Genomic DNA, 6,988 nt, shown 5'->3' on the forward strand with positions numbered 1-6,988 from the left:
GAGGCTGGCCATAGACCTCACCTGCCTGATGGCCTGGGCCTCTCTCCTCTCATCATCTGAACAAGGGGGGTTTTGACCAGGTAACCCCTAAGGTTCTATTTCACTCAGTTTGGGCTGCCATAACAAATACCATACACTGGGTGGCTCAAACAACAAACATTTATTCCTCGCAGTTCTGGAGGGGAGGCTAGAAGTCCAAGATCAGGGTGCCAGCATGATCAGGTTCTAGGGAGGGCTGGCTTCCCGGGTCACAGACAGCTGCCTGTTTGCTATAGTCTCACGTGGGGGAAAGAAGTCATCTCTCTTATGTCTCTGCTTACAGAAGCACTAATCCTACGCAGCAGGGTTCCATGCAAATGATCCAGTCACCCTGCAAAGTCCCTATCTCCTAACACCATCACACGGGATTAGAGCTTCTACATATGAATTTAGGAGAACACAATTCGGTCCATAGCAGGTTCCCTCCAGCTAAGTCACCTGGGATGCTAAGTGTTCAAGGTGGGGTGTAGCAGTGCAGATGAAGAGGAGGAAAAAGTGGCTGATCGATGTGGGAGATAAAGGAAGCACGAGAAAGGGGAGCACTAGCTCAGGTGGAGAAGGCAAACGGAGCCACTCCCCACTTTGGTTGTGACTGCTGCTGACTGCTGGAGGCCTAGTGCCCTTTGGGTTTTCCCTGAGTGACTGATAATTCCTGAGCAGAGCTGGGCCCTAGCAGAGCCTGGGAGCTATGCCAAGCTCTCCCACCAGGCCCCAGCCCTGCCACCTCCAAGGCCAGAACAAGAACCCTAGCCTCAGCAGGGTCTCCCCAACACCATGCAGATAAAAAGTGGCCAAGAAAATGTCACCGTAATACTCAGGAACACAGCATGGACATCCAGGCTGCTCCTCAGTTTCCTTCTAAGGGCCCAGGTCTCCTGTTATTCCTGTTTGCTGTGCTCCAATGCCTGGGACTTACAGAGAAGGCTGGCAAACAGAGTCCAGCCAGCACCCAGCCTCCAAAAGCCTCTTGTGCCCAGCGCCCAGAGCTCACTGCCACCTCCCCAAGCCTCCAGCAGCCCATGGGAGCTTTTCTTAGGCCCAGCTGCTGCTCTCCCCTTCACCAGAGCATTTTCAGTTCCCATTTCTCTGGCCTAAGTGGCCCCCTGTGCTCCTGGCCACACTCCCTCTCTCTCTCCCCATATCTGGGTCCTCTCCCAGCTGCCCCAAGCCTCACTCCTCATGCATGGTGCTCTCACAAGGAGCTGCTCTCCCAGACTTCCGTCTCTCCAGCCTGTTCCCTCTCTCCCTCTTGAGACCCAGCTCACACATTGCAGGCCGTGATCTCGCCCCTGGAATAGACCCCCTCAGCTGCTGGGACTCTGCAGGGTTGTGGCAGGCATTGCAGGGCTTCTCCCAGGGGATACTATTGACCCCCAGCTTTCTGATGGAGCTTGAATTGTCCTGGCTTATGTACCTTCCTCCCCTTGGCCAGCCATGTCCTGCACTGGGTCAGTCACAGTGGTCCACCCTCCCCAAGGTGCCTGCACCCTAGTCTTGGCCAATGGGAAGAAAGAGAAGGTGACTGGGAAGCTTCTGGCAAAGGTTTCCTTCCCTCAGTACTAAAAGGATCCCTAAGTGGGGCGCCATGGCTCACACCTGTAAACCCAGCACTTTGGGAGGCCAAGACGGAAGGATTGCCTGAGCCCAGGAGTTTGAGACCAGCCTGGACAACAAAGTGAGACCCCATTTCTACAAAAAATTAGTCAGGTGTGGTGGTATGTACCTGTGATCCTAGCTACTTAGGAGGCTGAGGTGGGAGGATCACCTGATCCTGGGAGGTCAAGGCTGCAGTGAGCTGTGATCGTGCCACTCACTCCAGCCTGGGAAACAGAGTGAGACCCTGTCTCAAAAAATCAAAAAATAAAAGGAGCCTCATTGGAACACTCTTCCTCTTCTTCCCCTGAATGTGGGCGTGTCTGAGGGAAAGCACAGAAATCATTTGCAAATATCAAGGAGAATTAAACCAATATGCTGAAGATGGCAATGAGCAAAGAAAGAAAGAACTTGAGTCCTTCAAGATGACTTTGAGACACTGAATAAACCAAGTCTGGAGCTACCCATTGCTGGGGATTTTTATTATGTGAGGTCATAAAATCCCCATTGTTTGGGTTTTTTATTCCTCACAACTAAAAGCACCCCAGCCCACAGCGTCACTTACCCATCCCCTTCACCATGTTTGGCGGGGAGAAAATATCCCTGCCAAAGGGAGATATCATACAAACTCTTCTTCACCTATGGCCCAAATCAGGCCCTCTGCTTATTTTTGTAAATAATGTTTTATTGGAACACAGCCACACTCATTCACTTACATATTGCCTATGGCTGCTTTTGCTTGAGCGGCCTGCAAATAGGAAAATATTCATTATCTGGTCCTTTACAGAAAATGTTTGCCCATCCCGAAGGTTGACTCATTAGACCAATGGAGTAGCAAACATTTCTCAAAAATTGCCACAGGTTGCACAAGTGGATAAAATCCCAGGGAAAAGAGACACCATTACATGCTAAGGAACCTTGGAATGCCCTGGCATCAGGCCATGCTCTGCTACAGAGTCTGTCCTGATAAAACATGAGTATGAGCTGTGGGTCAAACTCTCCACGCTTACTGGTTGTGATGGTTAATTCTAGGTGTCCACTTGGTTAGCCTATTATGTGTCTGATCAAACACCAGTCTCGATGTTGCTGTGAAGGTATTTTTTCAGATGACACATACATATAAATCAGCAGACTTTGAGTAATGAAGACTTCCCTTTGTAATGTGGGTGGGCTTCATCCAATCAACTAAAGGCTTTAAAAGCAAAGATTGAAGTGCCCTGAAAAAGAAGCGATTGTGCCTCAAGACTGTAACATGGAAACCCTGATTCAGTTTCCACTTTGCTGGCCTGCAGATTTCAGACTTAACACTGCAACATCAACTTACCTGAATCTCTAGCCTGCTGGGGTCAGCCTGGCAGATTTTGAACTTGGCAGCCCACAATTACATGAGCCAAATATTCCTTATAATCTATCTATCTAGCTATATAGTGAACTACCTAGCTAGCTATACGCATGTCTTTCTTGACCTCAATGGGAGATATATATAAATATATATACTGTTTCTCTGGAATAACCCTGATTAATACACTAATCATTCTAATTCTGTCTCAGCTGTAAGGTTGACAGCTTATTCATTATTTTGAGAGCATTTGTTTCCAAGGTAAAAAGCCAGAGATGATCCCCAAATGAGACAAAACTTAAGACAATTTGCAATTACATGGCTCTATCCTTTCTTAAACACTAGTCCTTAGTTCACAGTTAGGAAGACTGGGAAGGCAGCTTGGGCATGGGCAGCCCCCATCAAATGGGAGGCTTAACAGAGGTGGCTTTGATGGCAGGCTGGGAGGTGAGGTCAACTCAACTGAAGCATCTTTAAACACAGGGTTAACAGGTCAAGTCTAGCTAGCTGTGGGCCAGCTTGGCCATTCCTCCTTGTGGAATGTTTTACATTCCTTGGAAGCTGCATACTTAAAAGAGATAGAGAGGACAGAGCTTCCCCCCAGGACGTGGGAGCAGCCACATTGTTTGGCTGGTGGGTTTTCCCAGAATGCCCTGAGGATGGTGTGTTTTAAAATGTGCAGTCCAGGAGCTGGACAGATCGCCCTTGTTTGCGCATATGTGCTGTGCCCTCTCAAGGTTCCTTTCCTTCTCCATCTGGGAGGTCTCCACTTCCTCTGGCTGTTTCACATCCTGGCTTGAGGGAAGGTCCTGATCACTTACTAGTTCACAGCTTTGCATCTCAGTGGTATCTCACTATTCATAGGAATTCTGCAGCCCAAGCTGCAACACCAGGCTCTTTGTGAAGGAAAATCCATTTTTAAGACATTCTCCTTTGAGAAGCGCTGTCCTTCTGTAAACCCTCCTACACTGAACTGTTTTGTGCCTACTTTCCTTTTACAGTGCTGCTGTTTGTTAAACGATCAAAATATTGAACAACATAAAGCTGCTTTCTGATGTTGTTAAAATTAGAGTTATATTGAAAATGCAGTTTGTTCAGGAGTCTTGCATCATCGTAATTATTTTTGTCTTATTTTTAAGATGTTATCAACTCACAGCAGTTACAACGTCCATTAATAATAATCAGCTTACCAGCAGCCCCACACTGTCTGTGCCCCACACGAGAACAGCCCAAGGCAAAGGTAGAAGGGTAGTGAAGTGTGGATGGGTGGGGAGGTGACACAGTCCTGGGGAGGCAGGGGCAGCCTAGGAAAGTGGAGAGATGTCCTCTTCCAGCCTTCCAGTTTGTTCTGTTGGATAAATCTATATCTATATCTAGATAGATTAGATAGATAGATGGATAGATAGATGATAGATAGATAGATAGATAGATAGATAGATAGATAGATAGATATTTTTAGTAGCAGGAAGATAGGGAGGTGAGGATAAAGGGAAAAAGCTATCAACAAACCAGGCCTAGTTATGTTCTCTGCATGTGGGCTTTCAGACTGTCCTTGTCCTCACAGATGTGTTCAGAGTAGACATGTGTTAGATAGCTCACCCTTTTCTCAGAGACCAAGTAGAGAAAGTGCTTGAGCCAAGCATTTATTTTTTCCTCAAAAGCAAGTTTCAGCAGCAGTTTTTAACTATACCATCTTTTAAAGCAAGCTCCCCCCATCCTAGGAAACCCTGTGCTCAGGCACTTATTAGTTCTGCAGGGTGGCATGCAAAGGCTTTTCTAAAGCATAATCATAATGGAAAAATAATACATAAAATCTGTGCATTTATGTCTGTCTGTTTAACAAGAAGGCACTTACATAGCATATATCATTAAACTTTATGTGCATTTGGAGAATAAATTATCATTTCTAGCCTGCCTCTGGTACAGGTTGAAGAGTAAAATATATTAACCTAAAGTTATTATTCATATGCTAACAAATGGAGTTAATGAAAACTATTTCATATAGAAAGGAAAGATAAGTGGTATGCAGATTTTTTGAGAATTCACCTGAAAATTGATGGTAAATACAAAGTCTTCTGTATGTTAAGATCATGCAATGGCATGACCTCATTGCTCAAGGATTTCACCAAAGCAAACAGAGCAAGAAATGTTCTGTACGTGGTCTCTTCCTATCAAGCACGCACAATCATCAACTGTTTTCTAAAGAATACACATTTGGAATCACACAGACCTTTTGAAAAATTGCTTGAAAAGGTCATTTGTGGTGAGGCATAGTGGCTCATGCCTGAATTCCCAGCACTTTGGGAGGCCGAGGCAGGAGGACCATTTGAGTCCAGGAGTTAGAGACCAGCTGGACAACATAGAGAGACCCTGTCTCTACAAAAATTTTAGAAATTAGCTGGGTGTGGTTACACATGGCTATAGTTCCAGCTACTCAAGAGGCTGAAGTGGGAGGATCGCTGGAGCATAGGAGGTCAAGGTTGCAGTGAGCTGTGATTGTCACTGCACTCCAGCCTAGGGGACAGAGCAAGCAAGCCCTGCTTGAAGAGAGAGAGAAGAAAGAAAGAAAGAAGGAAAGGAAGAAAGAGAGAAAGAAAGAAAAGAAAGAAAGAAAGAAAGAGAAAGAAAGAAAGAAAGAAAGAGAGAGAAAGAGAGAGAGAGAGAAAGAAAGAAGGAAGGAAGGAAGGAAGGAAGGAAGGAAGGAAGGAAGGAAAGAAGGAAGGAAGGAAGGAGATGGAAGGAAGGAAGGAAGGCAAGCAAGCAGGGAGGGAGGGAAAGAGGAAGGAAGGAAGGAAGGAAGGAAGGAAGGAAGGAAGGAAGGAAGGAGATGGAAGGAAGGAAGGCAAGCAAGCAGGGAGGGAGGGAAAGAGGAAGGAAGGAAGGAAGGAAGGAAGGAAGGAAGGAAAGGAAAGAAGGGGAGGGAGGGAGAGAGAGAGGAGAGAAAGAAAGAAAGAGAAGTAAAAGTCATTTGTTTTAAATTTAATGTTGGATACAATGAAGGGGGAAAAAATCACATAAAGCCATCCATAAAAGGCCTTAAGGAATCAATCAGATCGATCGGAAATTAATTCAAAATCCCATTTACCGTCTTAAGAGAATGGCTTGAAAATGGTTCTTATTATTAATATCATTTACATCAAGATATATAAACCTATTTTTCAGGACTCAAAAATCTAAATTACATCTCAACAACATGTGATTGTACCCAGGCATTTCCCCCTGGGAGCACCAAAGGGAAGAAGGTAATTTTTCGGTCTTTTGGAAGCTGTGCCCTGGTGCCAACATGCCTCAAGCCAAAACCATACAGAGCAGCCTGCCTGACAGACGGGCCCAGTAGGCTTTATCAAGCTCTTAGGCTCTTATGAGCTTCCCTACTTGCAAGTCAAACATAAATTTATCCCTTGTGGCTCTTTCATAAGAACATTGGCTCGTGAGTGTTTCCATTTGTCTTTTTATGGATCTTATAAATCAGTCCAAACTGTTTGCAGAATAACAGCATTTCCTAAGTCTTTCTGAGGTAGGAAGGCCAAAAAGAATGCAATTGCCCAAGATGAACAGGATGCCCTGCTCACTTAATGGACTCCCAAAGGCCTCCTTTACTGGGGTGGTGCCCTGGAACAAGGAGTCTTGCAGGAACTTCTGTGTGGCCTTGGCTCCCCTGAGACCCAGTGTGTTCCATTAGAGGTAGATGTTTTTTCCTCACTCCCGGGTGGTACAGACACCACCACATGGGGCCACCAGGCACAAACCTGGACTCTACCACTATCTGCACATGTCATTTGGAGGGGGAACTCGGCCTCCCTGAGTCTGGTTTCTTACCTGAATCTCGCAAAAAGAAAAAAAAAAAAATCATACTTCAGATATTGATTAAACACTGTGACAATCCAGACAGAATCAGTATTTAAGGAAACATAGTTGTCTCTTCCTCCAGGAGCTCATGATAAAGACTGGAATATACAGCATGCCAGAGTGGTATGCGTGGGTCAGGGACAGGCATTTTACAGAGGGCCCAGGGAA

The sequence above is a fragment of the Nomascus leucogenys genome, chromosome 18 (genome assembly GCF_006542625.1).
Source record: "Nomascus leucogenys isolate Asia chromosome 18, Asia_NLE_v1, whole genome shotgun sequence".
Taxonomy (NCBI): domain Eukaryota; kingdom Metazoa; phylum Chordata; class Mammalia; order Primates; family Hylobatidae; genus Nomascus; species Nomascus leucogenys.